The sequence below is a fragment of the Eubalaena glacialis genome, chromosome 10 (genome assembly GCF_028564815.1).
Source record: "Eubalaena glacialis isolate mEubGla1 chromosome 10, mEubGla1.1.hap2.+ XY, whole genome shotgun sequence".
Classification (NCBI taxonomy): Eukaryota; Metazoa; Chordata; class Mammalia; order Artiodactyla; family Balaenidae; genus Eubalaena; species Eubalaena glacialis.
The window spans coordinates 11933640-11960305 of record NC_083725.1 but is presented as its reverse complement, the minus strand read 5'-3'; the positions used below and the strand labels follow the sequence as shown (position 1 = coordinate 11960305).

The 26666-nt window shown below is 37.5% G+C and overlaps 1 long non-coding RNA gene across 2 annotated transcripts in view; it reads right to left on the bottom strand.

The window, feature by feature from the left end:
* The window catches only part of LOC133099566 (uncharacterized), an 85483-nt gene that overhangs the window by 4063 nt on the left and 54754 nt on the right, over positions 1 to 26666 (bottom strand). The window contains exon 4 of one of the 2 annotated variants that reach the window (XR_009702355.1): positions 11767 to 11875. The exons of the other annotated variant lie outside the window; for it this stretch is intronic. This is a non-coding gene — a long non-coding RNA (uncharacterized LOC133099566). The remainder of the gene's footprint in view (positions 1 to 11766; positions 11876 to 26666) is intronic. 2 annotated transcript variants of the gene reach the window in all.

Sequence of the window (26666 nt, the reverse complement as noted above, 5' to 3'; positions counted from 1 at the left end):
TTCCAAATAGTTGTCACTAGAAACGTTGGTTCGCATGAAAACCCGGTAAAGGAAAAAATTCTGGTTAGACAAGTCTGTCGGAAATCTGACCAGAGAAATCTATCCCACCAGCGCGTTTCTGTATCATAGTTTTTATAGAGAAAGGGCCTGTTGGAACGATATCGAATACTGAGAAGCGGTGATTGGAAGGTTTGACTCCCTCTAAGGAATCTCTCCGGTGTTTGGAAGCATCTGACCTCGACGCGCCTGTGTTACTCCCCTCCCCACACCTGCCCCTGTGTCCTCCAGCCCTGCCGGGCCACGTGGCCCCCGCACGTATTGTTTGCAGACCTGGGGACCCCAACACCCCATCTGTCTCTTCAGACCCAAACTCTTCTCTCTCACAAATCAACCAAATCATTTTTAACGTGTTTTATGCTTAAATAAACTTTGTGTTCAATTATTCTCATTACTCCGTGGCTGGAATCATACTTATCGATGTTAAGCTTTGCACACTAAATAGCATCCTCTGATTTAAAAAAAAAACAAAACAAAACAGCAGCAGCAATTGGAGCAGGTAGGCCAGAGCTTTAATGCGTTTTGTTATGCGGCTATTTGTCCTGACAGAGCATTAGCAGGGCATTTAGTGAGGTGCCATGTGGAAGAGAAGCAGGCAGCGTCCTCTTTTGTATGTGGCACAAAGAACCCACATTTACTATAATTAACTACATAATAGAGGGCCTGGTAAATATATCCCTGGGGTGCCTCTGTTTTTAAGGTTAAAAACAAAGTAAACGCCACTTCAAGTTTATTTTGAAGTTGTTTTGGATTTAAGCTGATGGCATTTTTAAATTTTTCTGGGAACTCTGGGAAACGCTGAGCAGAAATACTAGCGTCCTTGACCGTGGGTTGTGGGTACGATTCCTGTTGTCTTACATATAAAAGGCCCGGCATCACACTGTCACTGGGCTGAAGAAGCGGGGTATAGACTGAGTCTGCGCTGAGCGGCTTTGCTCTCCCAGCCCCGGGGAGGGTCCACAAGCTCTAGCTTGGCAGTCATAGATGCTATGCGGCCAAGAGGACAACCGGTATTGATGGAGAAAAATATGCATCTGCTTCAACTTAGACATCTTTGGATCTTTTGGGAAAATGCTGAACATTGAGATGGATTAAGGAATCAAATCATCTGTTCTAGGAGAGACACAGTATCTCTTCCTCACCATGATGGAAATTGATGTTATGCACATGGTTTTTCTCACGTGAAAATCCTCAACTCCAGACTTTCCCCCACTTCAAGATCAGCAGATTCAGAGCTCCATTCTCATTTCCATAGTCTAAGGTTTAGGTTTTCACATCAGATTCTGAGTTGAACACAATAACGTCTCATTTATTTTTTTTATTTGATTTCCTTAGATGAATTTTAACTGAAGACATACAAGGAGGAAATGTTTTCATATTTAATAACTTCTCTTGAATGATTTTCATATCAAAGTCACTAGAAATTTCTAAATTAAACACTATAATTGTTTTTTAGATTTTTAAATTAAATCCTTTCTTGCCACACTTTAATTCTTGGCCTTTGGTTTTCTCGCTTGGTTGACATCTTTGTCTGTCATCAGGATAAGCTAGGTGTGGAGCCATATTAGAACACCCCAGAATCTCAGTGTCTTAAACAACAAAGCTTTCTCTCTTTCTCACATCAGGGGACTCTGATCCTTACTTCCATCCTGGGAGGGAGGTTGATGAGACTTTATTATCTTTTTTTTCTCTCAACAGAATTTATTGAACAATTTATCCTTTCCCCATGGGACTTCAGTACCACCTTTATCATATATCAAGTTTCAACCTCTGGGGTTCTGTTTGTGAGCTCTTGATTCTCTTCCATTGGCTTATCTGTCTGTTCCTGTGTCAGAATCACATTATTATTGAGATATAATTGACGTATAGCAATACATCAGTTTCAGGTATATGACATAATGATTCGATATATATATATACACACTAGGAAATGATCATCACAAAAGTCTAGTTAACATCCATCACCATACACAGTTACAATTTTTTCTCCTGTGATGAGAACTTTTAAGATCTACTCTTTTAGCAGCTTTCAAATATGCAATATGGTATTATTAGCTATACTCACCATGCTGTACATTACATCCCGAGGATGTATCTATTTTATAACTGGAAGTTTGTATCTTTTGACCCTCTTCACCCATTTTACCATGCCTCTAGCAACCACTAATCCATTCTATGTTTTTTGTTTTGTTTTGTTTTGTTTTTAGATTCCCCCCTATAAGTAAGATACTATGTTTGTCTTTCTCTGTCTGACTTATTTCATTTAGCATAATGCTCTCAAGGTCCATCCATGTTATTGCAAATGGCAGAATTTCTTCCTTTTTTATGGCTCAATAATATTCCATTGTATATATAGACCACATCTTCTTTATTCATTCACCCATCGATGGATACTTAGGTTGTTTCCATATCTTGGCTATTGTAAATAATGCTGCTGTGAACACGGGGGTGCAGGTATCTTTTCGAGTTAGTGTTTTCATCTCCTTTGGATAAATGCCCAGAAGTGGAATTGCTGGATTGTATGGTAGTTCTATTTTTAATTTATGGAGGAACCTCCATACTGTTCTCCACAGTGGCTGCACCCATTTACATTCCCACCAATGAGGGATTCCCTTTTCCCCAAGTCCTCACCAGCACTTGTTATTTCTTGACACTTCATTATCTTTTGATGCTGCCAGCTCAACACGAGGCTCTGGGGCTCACCTCAGCAAGGGGTCACACCCCAGAAGGGACACACACACTTCTGTTCCCATTTCACTGGCCAAAGCAAGGTACATGGCTGGAACTAACTTTCAGAGAGGGGGAATTGTGAACTTCCCGTGAAACTGGGAGGGAGAAGAACTGGAAATCTGTGGTGATGGCTGCCAAGTAGTCTCTGAGCCAGTCATGCCTATCTGTATTAAAGAGAAACACATCTACAGAACTAAAAACAAACAGGTCCCTTAGCTGACTGTCTGCAAGGCAGAAGAACTGGGAGATGATCCTGACCCTTCTACTAATTTAATTCTCGGCTTGAAATAAATCATTTGAGATCACAATACCTTAACTTTCCTCTCTATAAAACAAGAACTTTAAGCTTTTTAAAAAATATACTTAGGTTAGAAAATGACATGATACAAACATAAACCATATGACATCATATATTTAGAGAACTCCAGAACACTGCCTTCTCCTGCCACTCAAAAAGATTTGCTTCAAGGAAGCGGGGCGGGGGGCTGGAGGGCTGGGGTGAGGGGGAAGCACATGTTTAGTGAAGGTGAAAAAGGAAGTTAATTGGGAATCTTATTAACTTGGTATTTCTCTGATATCAAAAGAAACAACATCTCGGGGTCTGGCATTTCTGACAATTGAGAATTCTATAATTAGTTTCTTAACCAGTAGTAAGTATGCACTCTGCTCAAAATCCTAGTGCCAAAACTTGAAAGCACGAATTGTTTCACATTGTCTAATATTCTAGCTATTTTTAGAACCATTTGACATTTAGTGAGAGCTTGAAATCTAATAAAATTTCTTTCAACCAAGGAAATTAAGTAATTATCAAAAAATGACAATCATACACGTTTAAAGTAATAAAGTATTACTTCTTTACTAATTCTGAATTAATTTAGCATCTACCCCATTTTGAACCTTCCAGCCTCTCTCCTTGAACTCAGGGGATTTCTGCATCCTGTATAGCAGTGCAGTTTGGTCCTGGTTAGGAGAACACGATGGCATTTTTCAGGGCCCTGATTCATGGGAATCTGCAGCACAACTCAGTGAAAAAGAAAATCAAACAGCACCCTCTAGTGTCCGCGTTTTATTTTTGCATGAAACCCAAACGTATATTGAACGACACCAATCAAAATATGATTTCTCCCCCTCCTCGAAACCTTAGATGTGGAACATTACCAGAATATAGCTTTAGAGAACACATCAAATGCCAAGGACATTTCTGGAGAACAGTGTGAGATTTATTCTTATGCACCCAGTAAGCATCATTCCAGGAAAATACCAGCTCTTGGTATCCCATGCAAATTTTGCCCTTAATATCTATCTCTCTAACGTGTTGACAAAAATAGCTGTCGAGAAAAATTAAGTATCTCTTTAAAATGCTGAGAAATAAACAATGTGATCAAGAAAAAGCCATGAAATATTTAGCGGTCTTTCTTTTCCCCCAGCAGAACGTGAAATACTTTCTTATGAATCTAAAGCACAACAACCGTAACTCTGGTCTGACTAATGGAAGACTCTGTTTGTGATGGTTTAATTATGTTTGCTGAAATATGACTCTCATATAAGACAACATCTCCGTGGCAGAGGGACAGATCTCTGTCTATAGACAGAAATAAAACACAAAGACTCATCGTTCCATGAAGAACTCGGTAATCAAATTCTATTTGCTAAGGAAACAAATGGAGGAAGAATGTTCATTGTACATTTTGCAGTGTGTTTCTGTTTGCATGTGGCCTCTGGCTTAGCTGCTGTTTCATTCATTAGCATAAAATATTGATGATGAAATGGTTTTGAAACTAGACATTCTCTCATCAGATGAAATAACAATACCTTATGCTCATGGAGCATCTTTCATAACAAATGCTTTCCCACCCGTATTTACTATTATTCAATCCTAAATCATGCTGCATTTCGACAGAGAAATCAGAAGGAAAGTTTTAGGTTGAAGCTATAATGGTTTAAAGTACTAGCTAAGGAAAAATGCAAACCCACTCATATATGTGTGCTTGTGCTTATAGGTTTATTGAGTAATTTCCAGCTTCTAATGAGACATATGAGAATGATAGCAGTCTTTTCAGCCTTTTGTGCCTTTTAAGAACAAACAAACCATGACATACCATTCTTGATTTCCCCCACTAACTCCTGAATTTCTTTGGGGAATAGTTTAGGGTACAATAATCCACTGATATTACCCTATTTTTAGTTGGGCAAAAATATATGATTTGACTGAAAAGGATAACATATTTACTTATTGTACTTTAGGTCTTGAAAATCTTTGCATTGGCTCTATCTAGAACTCACAAAATTTTTCTGATTTAAACACTCTATTCACATAGAAATATGCTATTAAGTTAATTATATGTTAATCAAAGACAAAAATGCGTGGCTCCTGTACTTTCCTCTTACCTGCCACAAACATTCTCAATGCAACCAGCCGTCCTAGTCCTTGAATGTAGTTTAAATATCTACGTGGATCATTCAAATCAAGGAGTTACAAGTGTATATTCAATGATGTTCTCCATGAGTCTCTGAATTCACGACTGCAAAATGCTGTTAAGAAATATCTGCATCCCTGCAAAAGAGGAATTCTGCTCTCTTGAAGAGTCCTGATCAGAAAGCAATTTGGCAAACTAATTCGACAAGGGAAAATGATGAATGATAAATGAACATAAAATGTGAAAGTGTCTAGGTGTTGTAGCAGAATATTAAAGGCATAAAGTGAGAACTGTGGATAGCACAGAACACTTTTTTTTTTTTTGCTCTAAAAAAGCCACAGATTCTAAATGCTTACTTTGAACCTCCAAGACAGGAGTGGAAATATTCTAAATATTAATTCCAGATTAGCAGAGTCTAGAGATGCTTGGCCCCTGTAGATTGCATTCACATCTCCCATGTGTTAACATTTATTAGTTGTACTTTTGCCCTTTTGGCCCTTTTCATAAACAATTACTTTCACTAGTTAACTTTAAGTGGAAATCAAGAACTAGGTCAACAGAGGGAGAGAAATCTGACCACATTTATCTTAAAAACCCACCACCACCTTGGACCACAGTGAACAATTTAGCGAATGACTGCAATCAGTTTAAATGCACACTATTTAGGCAAATTGCCCTGAAAGCACAGGTTGCCTAAATCCTAGGGAAACACATCTCCACACACAACTCTAAATACTTTTAATTTTAGGAAGAGCAGTTTACGACAGTCACAACAAATGAGGACTTTGTTGTGTTCCCAGGTATTATACTCTAGAAACACAAATTCGTCAAAAGTCAACTTTCCTGGGTAGACCCCCAAAGAGGCACCCGTGACTCCTAGAAGCCAGGAGACCTCACAGCTACAGCAGTATGAACTCTTTATATTTCCTCTGCCTTCGAGTTTTCCATACTGTGTTGGCAGCTTGAAACTATAGAACTTAAAATTGGATGGTGGTTGAAATTTTCCATAACAAAATGTTGTGGAATGTATGGGTGTATTTCTAAGTCTTCTACCAAAAAGTGTCATTCTGAGGTGCTTGAATATTACAGAAACAACACAATGCCTCATCTTTTAGTCTAATCTTAGAAGTGGGTTCTTTAAATGCCACTTCCAAAACATGAAGTGATCACTGACAATGCATGCTCCTATGGCAGCTTTATTTTTATCAACAACTGAAAATGCAAGCATTTTCACAAATTCCTACATTATTTATCCCAATCCTATTCTGGGTTTTTCCTTCTCACCAGAAGAATGTAAATGTTCATAGGTTGGAAAAATGAGACTGGCATAACCTTTCAGTTTTGTGAAGGTAGGACAAGAAGATTTCACTCCAACATGTAAGAAAGTGCAGCTGAGGACAGTAGAGAGAACGCAGACGGATCGGGGTTGGCCCTTATTTCTCATGGGACCTCGAGAGAGCCAGGTTGACCAGATGCCATCAAAGGTAACTAACTTCCCCTTCCAAAAATGACAAGAAAAGGAAAGTTCTCTCTTGCTAAAACTCCTAAGCAGATTTTGTTAAAAGGTAGGAGAAAATTATCTTAATTCTCTTTCTGAGATGTTTGGAAATACTCTAAGAAGGAGAACCGTGACTCCCTCAGATTTAATTCAGTGAGTGAAAATCTAATGGAATCCAGATCCAAGAAATGAAATGTAAAGACTGGATTACCCTGAGGAAGAAAGTTTGAGTTTAATAAAATATTCCTTGTAGACACTAAGCCATATAAAGGAAAGAACGAAGTGTCTTGATACAATTACCTTCTGAACAAATGCGTATTTTAAAACAACACTAAACTGATTACATTGCACAAGTAAATAAATATTAAGTCCAGTTCATAAGATACATAAGAAATACCAATAATTTCCCCCTAGGATGTTGTAAAACTGTTTCCTTGGCCATTCTCTTTTGCCTAAGTCCCAGTCATCAAGGACAGCTAAGGTTCCATTTACTTCTACAGGTGTGTGTGTGTGTGTGTGTGTGTGTGTGTGTAAATGTAAGACTCCAGGATGAGTTGTAAGAAAAGACTCTCATTATGATGAGTCTTAAAATTTGAAGTATTTAGCTCTGAGTTTTTCTTCTCTAAAATGTTAAATATTTAGCAAAAGTTCTATTTAATTTCTCCTGAGTTAGATGAGGAATCTATTGTTCAAAATCCATTCAACTCCATTTGTTACGTTTTCAGATTCTCAAAAATTTCCATGGTTCCCTCTGCCAGCTTGTCTAGTTTTGTCACGATAACATCCAAAACCTGAGAGACAGAAAAGAAATTCTGAGGTTTTTTCTTATGAAAGAAATATGGTCCTCTCAAACTGATCTCAAAAAAAAAAAAAAATGGGACCCAAGACTCTCATTACACCATGTGAAATAGAGCACTTGGCAAATAATGGAAAGCAAAGTCCCCTGAGGCAAAAAAAAAAAAAAAAAAGGAAAGAAAAGAAAAATTCCTATCCCTAAATATCAGTGTGTGTTTGTTTTACTTTGTTGTTGTTGTTTTAGGCAGAATCAATGAACGGAATCAAATTTCTCTTTAAAAGTAATTTGGAAAAACATATATGTTGCTCCCTTTTTCTTGTATATTCCCCAAAGCTTTGTTGGAAATGTAAGCTCATGAACCAGACACAAATTCCAAGAATGGCACTGACTTCAAATCAGGACTGTAGCTGTCCTTTGCAATAAAGTGTAAACTCAATGGAAATTTAGAAGTCAGTTCATCGAGATTTAGAAGCTTCCTGTGGATTTCTTGGGTCCCCCTGAAGAGGCAACTCTCCTGCTTATTTTTTCCAGCTATCATTAGTCTTTGATGACTTGGCATGTCAATCCAGCTCATCCAAATCATGTCAGAATTGAGAAATAGTTTAAAAAGGAGCCCTGTTTAGTTAACCCTGAAGATTAGAGTTTTTAAATCAACCGAAGAATTAAGACTTTTTTTAAAGAACCACAGTTATTATTTACTTACCGTATTCCAACCCTGTGGTGAGGACTTTTCATCTATTTCCTTTATTCCTCCTAAATAATCCTATGAAATCATTATTTTCCTATTTTATAGATGCTGGTCTAAAGAAGTTAAGTAACTTGCCCAAAGTGATTTTATTTGATTTCCCAGAATATTTGACAAAGTTGAAAGAATTATTGCAAGGGATCTTGTCTGGGCATCTTAGCAAATAAAATGCCAAATATGACAGGTTATCCATACTGTCATACTGTATACTGCTGGATACTTTATGTTATCCAGCATCACTAAGAGAGAGGTCAGTCAAGTACTCTGTTGTCCTTGGAGGGTTATCATGTGGATTATCACATTTTAAAAGAATTTTAGATTTTTTATGCTAAAATTAATTTTACTCTAAAATTCCACTGAACACGAATTGATTTTACTCCTAGCATTAAGAGTTCAGAACACAGATTCTGGAATCAGACAGATTCTGGGTTTGAGCCCTAGTTTCACCACTTACTAGCCAGATACATTTCATTCATTCATTCATTCATTTTTCAAATATTTATTGATTGCTTCCCTTGTACCAGGTATTGGTCTACAGCAGTAAATGAAAACTGATAAAGATGTAATTTCCAAAGGAGAAAAGTCCTATGAGAAAAGCAAATAGGATGCTATGGGGGGAAATGGGGGTAGAAGATTCATTTAGATACAGTGGTCAAGTAGGCCTTCTGAGTGGTATCATTTCAGCTGAGATTTAAGGGAAAAGAAGGAACCAAGCAAGCATGAAGGAGGGGGTTCAGACAGAGGCCAGAGCAAGGGCAAGGCCCTGAGGCTTGAGAATGGCATTTGCAGGGAAGAGGACAGCTGGTGTGGGTTGCCACACGCTATGGCTGGAGAGGTAGGCAGGGGCCTTTTCAGCCATAAAAAATCTGAATTCTATGTCAAGGGCAACTGTAAGCCACTAGAAGATTGTTAGTAGGAGAGTGGTATCATCCAATTTACTTTTTAAGAAATACTTTATTTTTTAGAGCAGTTTTTGGTTCACAGCAAAATTGAGCAGAAGTTACACAGATTTCCCAAATATCCCCTGCCCACACACATGCATAGCTTCCCCCACCATCACCGTCTTACACCGAGCCGTGCATTTGTTACAGTCAATGAACCTGCATTGACACATCATCATCCAGAGCCCACAGTTTACACTAGGGTTCACTCTTGGTGATGTACGCTCTATGGGTTTTGGCAAAAAGTATGATGACATGTACCCACCATTATAGTATCATACAGAATACTTTCATTGCCCTGAAAACCCTCTGTGCTCTGCCTATTTATTCCTACCAATTTACATTAAAAAATAACTCTAAACGCTATATGGAGAATGGATTTGTAGAGAGAAAGAGAGGAAGCAGGAAAAACAAGTGACTTGTACAAGGCTGGGTGGTTGGCAAAAGCCCAGGGACTTAGGAAGAAATAGATGACTTCGAGCTATATTTTGAAGGAAGAAGCTATGAGACTAAGTCATACATGGGATTTGAAGATAGGGGAAAGATAGAAATCAAAACTGTTTCTGATTTGTACAGCAGGATGGATGATGATGTCATTTACTGAGATAGAAAAAGAGTGAGAAATAGTGTCAGGGAGAAAATCAACTGTTCAGTTTGGTACATGTTGAGCATGCAATGTCTGTAAGAGATCCAAGCAGAGGTGTCAAGTAGGCAGGAAGATATATGACAGGAGCTTGTCAGACTAGTCTGGGGTGGTGATAAGCCATATATAGGAATCCTATACATTTAGATGGCATTTAAGCAGAGGACAGAATTAGAGAGAGAGAGAAGGTGCCCCACTTTCAGGGGGCCTGAGAATCTGCAGGATCAAAATTTAGAGGTTAGGAAGAGAGGGAGGAGTGACCAAAGGAAACTGAGGAATAGCCAGGAAAAGCCAAGCAAAACTCAAGAGGAAGTGTGACTGATACCAAGGAAAGAGTATTTCAAGCAGGATAGAGTGGCCAATTGTGTTGAGTGTAAGAAGATATCAGGCAAGTTATTTAATCTTTCTGAGAACCTACCAAATCTATAAAATAGGAATACTACTACTTATTCTCTATGCTTTTTCGAAGTACTTAGTGAAATGACAAATCTAAGCCACTTAGCATGGGGCTCTGTATATAATAAGTATACAGCAGGCTTTTATTTTTTTCAATCTTCATTATCTCAATGCCATCTTTGTCGTTGTACTGTATGGAAGAGAAGTTAGCAGAGGACCGTGTTTCTAAGAATGCCAATTAAACTGCCTTTTACTATTTCTCTTTCCTTATTGACATTACAAATCATTAAAAAGGTATAAGAATAAATTTCTTCTTGTAGTAAAACACTGCTTTTCAGTGTCAGTGAGAGAGTATACCATGAATTACTTTAAAACCTGTTTTATTTGTTTACCATTCCCTCATACCCTTTGTCTGTCCTGTAAAGTGTTTGAGTGGCTTTTTGTTCCCAATTAATTTTAACCCGCAGAGGGACCAAATCAGCAAAGTTATTAACCTCTTAAGAATACTAGCCCACTTACTGTAAAAGCATTCATATAGATACCTCTTATTGGAATGTTCTCCAAAAAGCTTGCTGGTGTTTCTGAATGCTGAAGTACTGTCTAAAAGGGAAAATTATCGAGCATGCAGGCTTTCCAAAAAGGTATGAGACATTAAAAGCTATTAAAAACAGTGAAGCATTAATGAAAAGAAAATGAGCAGTTTTCATTTATTAAAAATTATGTAAACATACTCATTTCAGACCCATTATTATTGCACTTGGATATTTTTCCTAAATGTTATCAGCAGGTAGAAATATGAGATGAAAAATTGCTCTTAACTAGCACTTAAAAATAGAAACTTCTTTTCAAAATAGTGATCCTCACAAAGTCCTACTGAGGTTAGTTAGACTGATAACAATTCCATTAGCCTATGAAAATTGAACCAATGAAAATTTAAAGATTAAAACACATTTTCTAAGAATCCAAGAGAAATTGAAGAAGGACTGCTCCTCTATCATCCTCCAAATTGAACACTTGGAAATTTCCCCCAATTAATTAAAAAGATGCATCTCAAACCTTACCAGGTGTCCCCATCCCCCGGGCCACGGACCAGTACGGGTCCGCGGCCTGTTAGGAACCCGGCCGCACAGCGGCAGGTGAGCGGCAGGAGAGCGTGCAAAGCTTCATCTGCTGCTACCCATCGCTCCTCGTCGCTCTCATTACCGCCTGAAACATCCCCCCTACCCCCCCATCCCTCTGTCCGTGGAAAAACTGTCTTCCACGAAACCGGTCCCTGGTGCCTAAAAGGTTGGGGACCACTGCCTTATACGATGCAATGGAGACCAGTCTATAAGCAAAAATAACAGGTAATTCTCTATAAAAGAGCTTATTAATTTGTTAGTATTATAGAACTAGTGGATATATATATAGAACTAGTGGATAAATATAGAACTAGTGGATAAATATCCATGAAAGAGAAAGAGAAATATCCATGGAATATGAACTGGCTACTTGAACCCTAATTCTGATTATTGCCCCAGGGCATGAATGAGCTTGAACTGACCTTGACGCTTTGGTCCCTTCTAGCCGCTCACTTTTCCTCCTCTTCTCATCCATGTTCCTTCTCACTCACACTTTCTTCTTTCCCTTCCTCTGGCTCTACTCCAACAACTCTTTAAGGCAATACAGGAATATAGAAATAACCCCCAAATGCATTATTTAGAAGTAGGTGAGAAAAAGGGGTAAGAACATAAAATAGTATAAAAAATTATACTATGTTTTTTTGCATGTCATGAAATTCTACATAGATGCTAAGGAAGAGCCACTAATTTGGTTCTAAGCTGCCTAGGAAACAATGCAAAGTCACTCGATGGAGTGTCTATAGTATAAAAACAGACTACTTAGGATAAGTAAATAGGTATAATCATTTAGTAAGTCCAACTACTAGACTTCTGTTGGGATCTACATATTCGTGGGAGGTATCTTTTGTCACTATGACAGCCATTTAAACCCAGTATCAAAATAAATGGAACTAAGAAGGAGACCATCAAATTGCTGTATTATAAAGAATAGCATAATTATTCCCTATACTTAGAGCAGAAAGAACTTGCTCCTAAGTGCTCTCATAAGGAGAATTAACACATAAGACAGAATTATAACATAAGAAGTGACCACTTATTGAGTATGCACTCTGTGCTGGGCTTTATGATCTGCCCTCTCCATACATTATATCATCAATTATAGCTTCATCCCAGTTGCTGGCATGAATTTTAAAAGGCCATTTCCTTCTGCCAGAGCCCCTCAATGGCATCATGCCAAAGTTCAATTCAGTCAAAGTCATTCTGCACAGTCTGGGGACACAGCTCTCTAAAGATGTGGCTTGATTGTTGTCTAAACTTAGAGCAAAATTGCGGCAGGGGAACTACTTATATCAGAACAGCCTGGAGTGTGTATTAAAAATGCATGTTCCAGGGCCCTCTCCATACTAACTTAACAGAATCCTGGGGGTATGTCCAGGAGACAGCATTTTAAACATGTGCTCAGGTGACTCTTAGGCACCCTTGGTTACAGAGGGGCTGCCAAATGGTTTCTTGAGCAGTGGTCTTCAAATGTTTTGATTGCCCACTCAGTAAGAAATTTTTTGAGCATGCTCCAACATAATATTTATGCTTATGTACAAGTTAGATATCGGTACTAGTTTACTAATATATTATGTATATTATAAAGCATATTTTTTAAAGATGAGGCTTTAAGTAATTATTATGTAGGGATATCTTAGTAGGAGCAAACTACAGAATAAGCTTCATTATTCTTGAAAATTTTCGATACTTAGTCAGAATTCTATAATCATCAGGCACATAGCAACAAATTAATTGGGTTTTCTAGTGTCAATGTTATTTTTACTTATGAATGTGATTTCTAATTTATTAAAAGGCTTTGAGACACATGTTTGTAAATAATGGAAGAAAATGTCCAAATGTTCACTTTGCAGAATTGTAAATGTTTAATTAAAATTTTTGTTGTGAAGTAGGTTATATATATACAAGAGAGTGTATAAAGATAAACAATCATAATAAGCTGAACACCCACGTACCAACCACATAGGTCACAAAATAGAATATTACCAATACATACCTTGAAACCTTCTTGTATGACTCTCCCCAATCAAATCTATGCCCGTAACCCTCCTCAAGGTAATCATTATCTTTTAACTCATTCATATTTTCTCCTTTTAATTTTACCACCTATATATGTAACCTCAAACAATAAATGACTTCCCTTTCCTTTGTTCAAATTGTATATAAAATGGATCATACTGTATGTATTTACTGACTTGCTTTTGTCACTCAACACCATCATTTTTGAGATTCATCCATGCTAACGTGTGTAGCTCTAGTTCATTCATTTTTACTTTTGTATACAGTCGTCCTTGATATCCTCGGGGGATTGGTTCCAGGACCCCCCTCAGATACCAAAATCCACAGATGCTCAAGTCCCTTATATAAAATGGCACAGTATTTGCATAAAGCCTACACACGTCCTTCCGCATACTTTAAATCACCTCTAGATTACTTATAATACCCAATACAATGTAAATGCTATGTAAATAGTTGTGAATACAATGTAAATGTTGTGTAAATGATCGCCAGTCCACAGCAAATTCAAGTGTTGCCTTTTGGACCTTTCTGGAATTTTTTTTCCCCAAAATATTTTCAATCGGTGATTGATTGTATCTGCAAATGTAGAAGCCAAGGATACGGAGGGCCAACTGTAGTACTCCATTATAGGAATAACCCACAATTTATTTACTATTCTATTATAGAAGGACATTTGAATTGCATCATGTTCCTTTTACTGTTGTTATCAACAGTGCTACCACGCACATTTTTCCTTCCCAAGGTATATATCCAGGAGTGAATTGCTGGGTCACAGGGGATGTTCAACTTTACAAAGTAATGCTAACAGTTTCCCAAAGTGATTGTATCCATTTGTTCTCTGAACCTCATGCATGAGAGTTGACATTGCTTGGCTTCCTTGACCAAACCTGGTTTTGTAAATCTTTTTTTATTTTTGCCAATCTGTTGAGTGTGAAACAGTATATCGTATTTCTTATTTCAGTTGTCTAGATTACTATTAAGGTTAAGTATCTTTACATGGATTTATGAGTCATTTTTGTTTCTTCTTCTGTGCCATCTGTTTATGTCTTTTGCTCAATTCTTCTGATAAATTGTCATTCTTATTGATTCATAGAATTCTTTTATATTCTGGACTCTAATCTTTATGATTACATATGTTGAAAATATCTTCTCCCAATTTGTGATCTGTTTTTACTCTACTGTTTTTGTAAGGAATACACATTCTTAATTTTAATATAGTTGATTTATCAATCAATAATTAGTGGCATCTGCCTGTGTGTGTTTTGAAAAATCCTTTCTTACCTCAAGTTCATAAAGCTCTTCTCCCCAAAGTTTTAAAATTTCAAGTTTTATATTTAAGTCTTTAATCCACTAGGATTGATTTTTGTATGAGATTGGAATACACTTTTTCTTTTCATTTGGTAAATAGCCCAAGCACCATTTGTAGAGTTATCCTTTCTCCATTGTTTCCCAAAGCCTGCTTTGTGTGCATGGATTATTTCTGAGTTCTCTATTTTATCCACTGGCCTATCTATTTATCCCTGACCTAAAACCACACTATCTTGATAACTTACAGCTTTATAAAAAATCTTGATACCTAGAAGGACACATCCTTCGATTCTGTTCTATCAAGAATGAATTGGCTGGAGACCTTCAAGATGGCGGAGGAGTAAGACGTGGAGATCACCTTCCTCCCCACAAATACATCAGAAATACATCTACATGTGGAACAACTCCTACAGAACACCTACTGAACGCTGGCAGAAGACCTCAGACTTCCCAAAAGGCAAGAAACTCCCCACGTACCTGGGTAGGGCAGAAGAAAAAAGGAAAAACAGAGACAAAAGAATGGGGACGGGACCTGCACCAGTGGGAGGGAGCTGTGGAGGAGGAAAGGTTTCCACACTAGGAAGCCCCTTCGCGGGCGGAGACTGCGGGTGGCGGAGGGGAAGCTTCGGAGCCACGGAGGAGAGCGCAGCCACAGGGGTGCGGAGGGCAAAGCGGAGAGATTCCCGCACAGGGGAGCGGCGCCGAGCAGCACTCACCAGCCCGAGAGGCTTGTCTGCTCAGCCGCCAGGGCGGGCGGGGGCTGGGAGCTGAGGCTCGGGCTTCGGAGGTCGGATCGCAGGGAGAGGACTGGGGTTGGCGGCGTGAACACAGCCTGAAGGGGCTAGTGCGCCACAGCTAGCCAGGAGGGAGTCCAGGAAAAGGTCTGGACCTGCCGAAGAGGCAAGAGACCATTGTTTCAGGGTGTGCGAGGAGAGGGGATTCAGAGCACCGCCTAAACGAGCTCCACAGATGGGCATGAGATGCTAAAGGCTGCTGCTGCCGCCACCAAGAAGCCTGTGTGCGAGCCCAGGTCACTCTCCACACCTCCCCTCCCGGGAGCCTGTGCAGCCCGCCACTGCCAGGGTCCCGTGATCCAGGGACAACTTCCCCGGGAGAACACACGGTGCACCTCAGGCTGGTGCAACCGTCATGCTGGTCTCTGCCACCGCAGGCTCGCCCCGCATCCGTACCCCTCCCTCCCCCTGGCCTCAGTGAGCCAGAGCCGCCGAATCAGCTGCTCCTTTAACCCCGTCCTGTCTGAGCCAAGAACAGACGCCCTCAGGCGACCTACACGCGGAGGCGGGGCCAAATCCAAAGTTGAACCCCAGGAGCTGTGCGAACAAAGAAGAGAAAGGGAAATCTCTCCCTGCAGCCTCAGGAGCAGCGGATTAAATCTCCACAATCAACTTGATGTACCCTGCATCTGTGGAATACCTGAATAGACAACGAATCATCCCAAAATAAAGGTGATGGACTTTGGGAGAAATTATATATTTTTTTCCTTTTTCTCTTTCCGTGAGTGTGTATGTGTATGCTTCTTTGTGTGATTTTCTCTGTATAGCTTTGCTTTTACCATTTGTCCTAGAGTTCTGTCTGTCCATTTTTCTAATTTTATTACTTTTTAATTTTTTTATTTTTAATAATTATTTTTTATTTTAATAACTTTATTTTATTTTCTTTCTTCCTTCCTTCCTTTCTTTCGTTCTTGCTTGCTTGCTTGCGTTCTTGCTTTCTTTCTTTTTTTCTCCCTTTTCTTCTGAGCTGTGTGGCTGACAGGATCTTTGTGCTCCAGCCGGGTGTCAGGCCTGTGCCTCTGAGGTGGGAGAGCCGAGTTCAGGACATTGGTTCACCAGAGACCTCCTGGCTCCACATAATATCAAGTGGTGAAAGCACTCCCAGAGATCTCCATCTCAACACTAAGACCCAGCTCCACTCAATGACCAGCAAGCTACAGTGCTGGACACCCCATGCCAAACAACTAGTAAGACAGGAGTACAACCACACCCATTAGCAGAGAGGCTGCCTAAAATCATAATAAGGTCACAGACACCCCAAAACACACCATCAGATGCGGTCCTGCCCACCAGAAAGACAAAATCCAGCCTCATCCACCAGAACACAGGCACCAGTCCCCTCCACCAGAAAGCCTACACAACCCACTGAACCAACCTTACCTAATGGGGGCAGACAGCAGAAACAACAGGAACTACGAACCTGCAGTCTGCGAAAAGGAGACCCCAAACACAGTAGGTTAAGCAAAATGAGAAGACAGAGGAACACACAGCAGATGAAGGAGCAAGGTAAAAACCCATCAGACCAAACAAATGAAGAGGAAATAGGCAGTTTACCTGAAAAAGAACTCAGAGTAATGATAGTAAAGATGATCCAAAATCTTGGAAATAGAATGCAGAAAATACAAGAAACATTTAACAAGGACCGAGAAGAACTAAAGAGCAAACAAACAATGATGAACAACACAATAAATGAAATTAAAAATTCTCTAGAAGGAATCAATAGCAGAATGACTAAGGCAGAAGAATGGATAAGTGATCTGGAAGATAAAATAGTGGAAATGACTACTGCAGAGCAGAATAAAGAAAAAAGAATGAAAAGAACTGAGGACAGTCTCAGAGACCTCTGGGACAACATTAAACACACCAACATTCGAATTATAGGGGTCCCGGAAGAAGAAGAGAAAAAGAAAGGGACTGAGAAAATATTTGAAGAGATTATAGGTGAAAACTTCCCCAATATAGGAAAGGAAATAGTTAATCAAGTCCAGGAAGCACAGAGAGACCCATACAGGATAAATCCAAGGAGAAACATGCCAAGACACATATTAATCAAACTATCAAAAATTAAATACAAAGAAAAAATATTAAAAGCAGCAAGGGAAAAACAACAAATAACTTACAAGGGAATCCCCATAAGGTTAACAGCTGATCTTTCAGCAGAAACTCTGCAAGCCAGAAGGGAGTGACAGGACATATTTAAAGTGATGAAAGGGAAAAACCTACAACCAAGACTACTCTACCCAGCAAGGATCTCATTCAGATTTGATGGGGAAATTAAAACCTTTACAGACAAGGAAAAGCTAAGAGAATTCAGCACCACCAAACCAGCTTTACAACAAATGCTAAAGGAACTTCTCTAGGCAGGAAACACAAGAGAAGGAAAAGACCTACAATAACAAACCCAAAACAATTAAGAAAATGGTAATAGGAACACACATGTTGATAACTACCTTAAATACAAATGGACTAAATGCTCCAACCAAAAGACACAGACTGGCTGAATGGATACAAAAACAAGACCCATATATATGCTGTCTACAAGAGACCCACTTCAGACTTAGGGACACAAACAGACTGAAAGTGAGGGGATGGAAAAAGATATTCCATGCAAATGGAAATCAAAAGAAAGCTGGAGTAGCAATTCTCATATCAAACAAAACAGACTTTAAAGTAAAGACTATTACAAGAGACAAAGAAGGACACTACATAATCATCAAAGGATCAATCCAAGAAGAAGATATAACAAGTGTAAATATTTATGCACCCAACATAGGAGCACCTCAATACAAAAGGCAAATGCTAACAGACATAAAAGGAGAAATCCACAGTAACACAGTCATAGTAGAGGACTTTAACACCCCACTTTCACCAACGGACAGATCATCCAAAATGAAAATAAATAAGGAAACACAAGCTTTAAATGATACATTAAACAAGATGGACTTAATTGATATTTATAGGACATTCCATCCAAAAACAACAGAATACACTTTCTTCTCAAGTGCTCATGGAACATGCTCCAGGATAGATCATATCTTGGGTCACAAATCAAGCCTTGGTAAATTTAAGAAAATTGAAATCGTATCAAGTGTCTTTTCTGACCACAATGCTATGAGACTAGATGTCAATTAAAGGAAAAAAATCTGTAAAAAATACAAACACATGGAGGCTAAACAATACACTACTTAATAACCAAGAGATCACTGAAGAAATCAAAGAAGAAATAAAAAAATACCTAGAAACAAATGACAATGAAAGCACGATGAACCAAAACCTATGGGATGAAGCAAAAGCAGTTCTAAGAGGGAAGTTCACAGCAATACAATCCTACCTCAAAAAACAAGAAAAATCTCAAATAAACAACCTAACCTTACACCTAAAGCAATTAGAGAAAGAAGAACAAAAAACCCCAAAGTTAGCAGAAGGAAAGAAATCATAAAGATCATAAATAAATGAAAAAGAAATGAAGAAACAATAGCAAAGATCAATAAAACTAAAAGCTGGTTCTTTGAGACGATAAACAAAATTGATAAACCATTAGCCAGACTCTTCAAGAAAAAAAGGGAGAAGACTCAAATCAATGGAATCATAAATCAAAAAGGAGAAGTAACAACTGACACTGCAAAAATACAAAGGATCATGAGAGATTACTACAAGCAACTATATGCCAATAAAATGGACAACCTGGAACAAATGGACAAATTCGTAGAAAAGCACAACCTTCCAAGACTAAACCAGGAAGAAATAGAAAATATAAACAGACCAATCACAAGCACTGAAATTGAGACTGTGATTAAAAATCTTCCAACAAACCAAATCCCAGGAGCAGATGGCTTCACAGGCAAATTCTATCAAACATTTAGAGAAGAGCTAACATCTACCCTTCTCAAACTCTTCCAAAATGTAGCAGAGGGAGGAACACTCCTAAACTCATTCTACAAGGCCACCATCACCCTGATTCCAAAACCAGACAAAGATGTCACAAAAAAAGCAAACTACAGGCCAATATCACTAATGAACATAGAGGCAAAAATCCTCAACAAAATACTAGCAAACAGAATCCAATAGCACATTAAAGGATCGTACACCATGATCAAGTGGGGTTTATCCCAGGAATGCAAGGATTCTTCAATATACGCAAATCAATCAATGTGATACACCATACTAACAAATTGAAGGAGAAAAACCATATAATCATGTCAATAGATGCAGAAAAAGCTTTTGACAAAATTCAACACCCATTTATGATAAAAACCCTCCAGAAAGTAGGCATAGAGGGAACTTAGCTCAACATAATAAAGGCCATATATGACAAACCCACAGCCAACATCATTCTCAATGGTGAAAAACTGCAACCATTTCCACTAAGATCAGGAACAAGACAAGGTTGCCCACTCTCACCACTGTTATTCAACATAGTTTTGGAAGTTTTAGCCACAGCAATCAAAGAAGAAAAAGAAATAAAAGGAATCCAAATCAGAAGAGAAGAAGTAAAGCTGTCACTGTTTGCAGATGACATGATACTTTACATAGAGAATCCTAAAGATGCTACCAGAAAACTACGAGAGCTAATCAGTGAATTTGGTAAAGTAGCAGGATACAAAATTAATGCACAGAAATCTCTTGCATTCCTATACACTGATGATGAAGAATCTGAAAGAGAGATTAAGGAAATGCTCCCATTTACCACTGCAACAAAAAGAATAGAATACCTAGGAATAAACCTACCTAAGGAGACAAAAGACCTGTATGCAGAAAACTATAAGACACTGATGAAAGAAATTAAAGATGATACAAACAGATGGAGATATACCATGTTCTTGGATTGGAAGAATCAACATTGTGAAAATGACTATACTACCCAAAGCAATCTACAGATTCAGTGCAATCCCAATCAAACTACCAATGGCATTTTTCACAGAACTAGAACAAAAAATGTCACAATTTGTATGGAAACACAGAAGACCCTGAATAGCCAAAGCAATCTTGAGAAAGAAAGCAGAGCTGGAGGAATCAGGCTCCCTGACTTCAGACTATACTACAAAGCTACAGTAATCAAGACAGTATGGTACTGGCACAAATATAGAAATATAGATCAATGGAACAGGATAGAAAGCCCAGAGTTAAACCCACGCACAAATGGTCACCTTATTTTTGATAAAGGAGGCAAGAATATACAATGGAGAAAAGACAGCCTCTTCAATAAGTGGTGCTGGGAAAACTGGACAGCTACATGTAAAAGAATGAAATTAGAACACTCCCTAACACCATACACAAAAATAAACTCAAAATGGATTAAAGACCTAAATGTAAGCCCAGACACCATAAAACTCTTAGAGGAAAACATAGGCAGAACACTCTATGACATAAATCACAGCAAGATCCTTTTTGACCCACCTCCTAGAGAAATGGAAATAAAAACAAAAATAAACAAATGGGACCTAATGAAACGTAATTTTGCACTGCAAAGGAAACCATAAACAAGATGAAAAGACAACCCTCAGAATGGGAGAAAATATTTGCAAATGAAGCAACTGACAAAGGATTAATCTCCAAAATTTACAAACAGCTCATGCAGCTCAATATCAAAAAACAAACAACCCAATCCAAAAATGGGCAGAAGACCTAAACAGACATTTCTCCAAAGAAGATATACAGATTGCCAACAAACACATGAAGGGATGCTCAACATCACTAATCAATAGAGAAATGCAAATCAAAACTACCATGAGGTATCACCTCACACCAGTCAGAATGGCCATCATCAAAAAATCTATAAACAATAAATGCTGGAGAGGGTGTGGAGAAAAGGGAACCCTCTTGCACTGTTGGTGGGAATGTATATTGATACAGCCACTATGGAGAACAGTATGGAGGTTCCTTAAAAAACTAAAAATAGAACTACCATACGACCCAGCAATCCCACTACTGGGCATATACCCTGAGAAAACCATAATGCAAAAAGAGTCATGTACCACAGTGTTCATTGCAGCTCTATTTACAATAACCGGGACATGGAAGCAACCTAAGTGTCCATCAACAGATGAATGGATAAAGAAGATATGGCACATATATACAATGGAATATTACTCAGCCATAAAAAGAAACGAAATTGAGTTATTTGTAATGAGGTGGATGGACCTAGAGTCTGTCATACAGAGTGAAGTAAGTCAGAAAGAGAAAAACAAATACCATATGCTAACACATATATATGGAATCTAAAAAAAAAAAAAAAGGTTCTGAAGAACCTAGGGGCAGGACAGGAATAAAGACGCAGATGTTGAGAATGGACTTGAGGACATAGGGAGGGGGAAGGGTAAGCTAAGACGAAGTGAGAGAGTGGCATGGACTTATATATATTACCAAATGTAAAATAGATAGCTAGTGGGAAGCAGCCGCATAGCACAGGGAGATCGGCTCGGTGCTTTGTTACCACTTAGACGGGTGGGATAGGGAGGGTGGGAGGGAGACGCAAAAGGGAGGAGATATGGGGATATATGTATATGTATAGCTGATTCAATTTGTTATAAAGCAGAAACTAATACGCCACTGTAAAGCAATTATACTCCAATAAAGATGTTAAACAAACAAACAAACAAAAAAGAATGACTTGGCTATTCTTAGGCATTTACTCTTCTATATAAATTTCAGCATATATAATGTGCTCTTCCATATAAATTCACATAAACAAAAGTTATAAATTTCCCCAAAGTAAAACAACACAAAAAAATCTGTTGGGGTTTTGACTGGAATTGCACTGAATCCAAAAATCCATTTGAGAATTGACGTCTTCATAACATTGAGATTTCCTACCTGTGATTCTCTATTTATTTAGATTTTTAATAATTTTCCAAATATTTGCAATTTTTTTCTTCCCAAGATTTCATATATCTTTTAAAAAATTCCTAGGTATTTGGTTATTGTTGTTATGTAAATGGTATTTGTTTCTGAATACATTATCTAACTGCTGCTGATGTGTTGAAACACAATTGCCTTTTATATATTGAGTTTCTATCTAGCAATTTCTACAAGCTCCCTAAATAACTGTGTTATTTTATTTGTAGAGTCTTTGGGTGTTCCATATATACAGCATATAATCTGAAAATAGTAATTCTGTTTTTTCCATTGCCATTCTTATACCTTTTACTTTTTTTCTTTTTTTACTGTGTTGGTAGGATATCAGGGATGCTCTTTAATATGAGTGATGGCAGCTGCTTTTGTCTTATTCCTGATCACAAATGAAAATTTTCAATGTGTCTCCACTAAGTATTATCTTTGCTTTCAAACTTTTTGTGAACGCCCTTATAAGTTTATGAAAGTTCCCTTATATTTTTACTTTGTTAATAGTTTTCACTATGACTGGATGCTGAATTTTCTCAAATGCTTTCCCAGCATCTACAGAGTTGATCATATGATTTTTCTCCTATATCTTATGAATGTGGTGAACTGCTTAATTGATTTTCTAATATGATGCCAACCTTGCATTCCTAGGAGAAATACAACTTGCCTGTGAAATTTCAACCTTTGGAGCATTGTTGGATTGCTAATTATTAGTTTATATTGGCCTATAGTTTTTATTTTCTTATGCTGTCCTCATTGGAATTTTATACCAAAATTATGCTATAGTCATACAATTCGTTCCAGAATATTTCTTATTTTTAAAAATTCTTTGCAATTGTTTTTGGAAGACTGGAATTGCTTTCTCTTTTGATGTTTTATAAGAACCATGTAGCCCTAGAGTTTTCTTTGTGGAACAATATTTAACCACTGACTCAATTCCCTTAATCCCCAACTACTGTGGTTCTCTATTTCTTTGAGTCAGTTTTATTTTTAGTAAAATATTTTAATATTAATTATTATAATCATTATAAATTATAAATAATTATAAAATGAATAAAATATTAATATTTTTAATAAAACTGAGTCTTAGCAGTTATATTTTTCTAGGGAGTTTTCCATTCTATTTAAATTTTAAATGTTATTGGCATTGGTTATATCTATTTAATGTCTTTTTAATGTCATCTTTTTAATGTCTGTAACATCTCCAGTAATCCCCTCTCCCCTTTTTTTCATTCCTGACATTGATCTTTTGGGCCTTTTCTCTTTTTTTCTTAATCAATCTTGGCAAAGATTTGTCAATTCGTGTTTCAAACAATCAACCTTTGGTTTTGTTCATCTTTCCTACTTGTATTTATGTGTTCTATTTTATTAGTTTCTGCCTTTGTTTTTATTACATTCTTTCTTTGAGCTAATTTTGCTATTTTTTTAACTCCTCAAAATGTAGAATTAGCTAAGTAATTTTGTATAATTCTTTTTTTCAAACATAAGCATTTAAGGTTATAAATTTATTTCTAAGAACTACTTTAGCTTGATCAAAATTTTTGATATGTATTTTTATTGTTACTCCTTTAAAATATTTTCTAATTTGTACTGCAACATTTAGTATTAAGTTTAGTGAAATTTTATAAGTTGTACATAATACTGCATGACTCTAAAACTCACTTAAAATTGTACAGTTGTTTTCATATTATAGATGCTTGATTTTAATCTAATTATTGTGTGTGCTTATGCTTAAAATGTCGTTACTGTATTTTATCTATGATTTCTTTGTAGGAGTCTTTTTAACCATGTTCATTTGGAACCCATAACACTTAAAGTTAGTGTAAATTGCCTAAGTCACAATATGATGAAAGGTAACAAATGAATGAAAGTACCGCTGTTCAGCCGTCCACACTGTGAAGGTCCCACTCTTTCCTCAGAATACTCAGGTAAACTGACTTACAAATCAAGTGAGGGCATCAGTGGTATCAGTGTTAACAAATTTATTAATTATTATTAAGGTTTAGTTTGTTTCTCTTGTTAGCTAGAAATATTAATATAAATACAGCTTTCATGTTTTCTTCCCACCCACCCCCTGTGTATATTTGGAGACCACTCATTTGGAGCCGTAATTCTCATCCATGGGTGGTAAGAGCAGGACATCATCCCCCATGCGGACATATCAGTCTTTAAGGGGAAACAATATGTTTGTAGAATAAAAAGGCATATTTAAAATTATATTATACTTACATATTTGGAAAACAACAAAAATATGTTTCTTTTATAATACAAACCACACAAAAGATTGACATCTCGGCTGGTGGAAATTTGCAAAGGATGCAATGATTCTCAAGAGGAATGCACATCAAAATCTCTGGGAAGGGGGAGAGATTTTCATATTTATCATAGGAGGGCTTGGTATCAAAAAGATTAAAAAACATTGATCAATACTGACAAATGATTAGACTACATCTCTTTTGTCTTTGCTTTGCAAAAGTGCTTTCTCCCTACAGAACTATTGATAGATATTGCCTGGTAGACATCTGGAGGTCAGCTAGGCTTTGTTGCCAAGCAGAAAGAGAACAATCACTTTTAGACATATTTGAGCTGAGAATAAGTCCTATAATATTTATCCTCAGTACACACTGGCCATTATAATTCCCTTCTCCACTACAGTTCCCAAATCTCCCACCCTCCATTCTTTTTTCCATCTAAATTAAAAATTGAGAAAGGGTATGAGGAAGCCAAGGACATGACACACCAAGGGCCATGAGGCACTGGTCAAGAAATGGCTTTTAGTTTTCAATATCTCATTCTTCAAAATGAATGTTATATAAAATAATTTAAATTATTGATGTTAGCAAATGTTTATGCGGTATGGAAAAAAATCGTCTCACAGAAAAATATCCCATATAAAATACGTATAAGTATATTTGAGTTATGCAGGCTCTCACTTTCCTAATTCAGTGTCCACCATTGCAAAATGATGCGTGAATGATTCATTCCAGAAAACATAGTCTCATGCATTTTAATCACTCCTATCAAGTGTTTCAGAAGAAACCTATCAATACGTTGTTTACCAGCAAATATTATAACCTACACGATAGACCAGTCATTCTAATTACACTTTAAAAGAAAGAGAAATGAAAACCACTTACAGGAACTTCTCTTATTACTGTTCCTGCTGCTCAAGCATAGAAAACAAGAATTCCCCTCCACATTTGCTTGTACTAAGGGTCATGCTTCCATGCCTTGCCAGAAACTTGTCTTAGCTCTTGGAAGAGTAAATATAAAAAGAACTGAATTTTAGACTCAATGACAAGATTATTTTGATATATAAAAGTTAACCACCAGCAAATACAACCTAAAACCTACCAAATATTCCTTAGGTTGTCTTCTAAGTGAGAGTGTGCTTTTTTATTTTAAGAGTAGGTAACATCTTCTTGAGAAAGTCTTTGAGCCCAAAGATGTGGTAGGTGCCCACGTAGATGTTCCCTAGCACCTTGTACTTAGCACACCATATTGTAATTGCCCATTTACTGGTCTGTCCCACACTAAAATACAATCCTTCTCAAGAAGATACAGTATAGTTAATCTATTTTACTCTCAGTATTTAGCACAGTGTTTTTTGGCCCATAGTAGGAATTCAATAAATAACTGTTAAATTAAATCTCAAAATTTCACAAGATTGCAGAGTAATATAGATTGTTTTATCAAAAATAAGTCCCTGGTGTTATGGACTAACCAACCACTCCACTTACTCTCATCTTTAATAATAATGGTTTTCCAAGTGCTCCCAGACCAGCAGCAGCAGCATCACCCAGAAATTGTTAGGGATGCATATTTTCAAGGGAACCCTCCTACACTGTTTGTAGGAATGTAAGCTATGGAGAACAGCCACTATGGAGAACAGTATGGACGTTCTGATCCAGCAGTCCCACTCCTGGGCATATATTCAGAGAAAACTATAATTCAAAAAGATATATGCACCTCAATGTTCATTGCAGCACTATTGACAATAGCCAAGACATGGAAGCAACCTAAAAGTCCATCAACAGATGAATGGATAAAGAAGATGTGTCATATATATATATATATATATATATATATATATATATATATATATATAATGGAATACTACTCAGCCATGAAAAAGAATGAAATAATGCCATTTGCAGCAACATGGATGGACATGGACCTAGAGATTATCGTACTAAGTGAAGTAAGTCAGAAAGAAAAAGACAAATATCATATGATATCACTTATATGTGGAATCTAAAATATGACACAAATGAAACAGAAACAGGATCAGGGACATAGAGAATAGACTGGTGGTTGCCAAGGGGGAGGGGGGTGGGAGAGGGTTGCATTGGGAGTTTGGGATT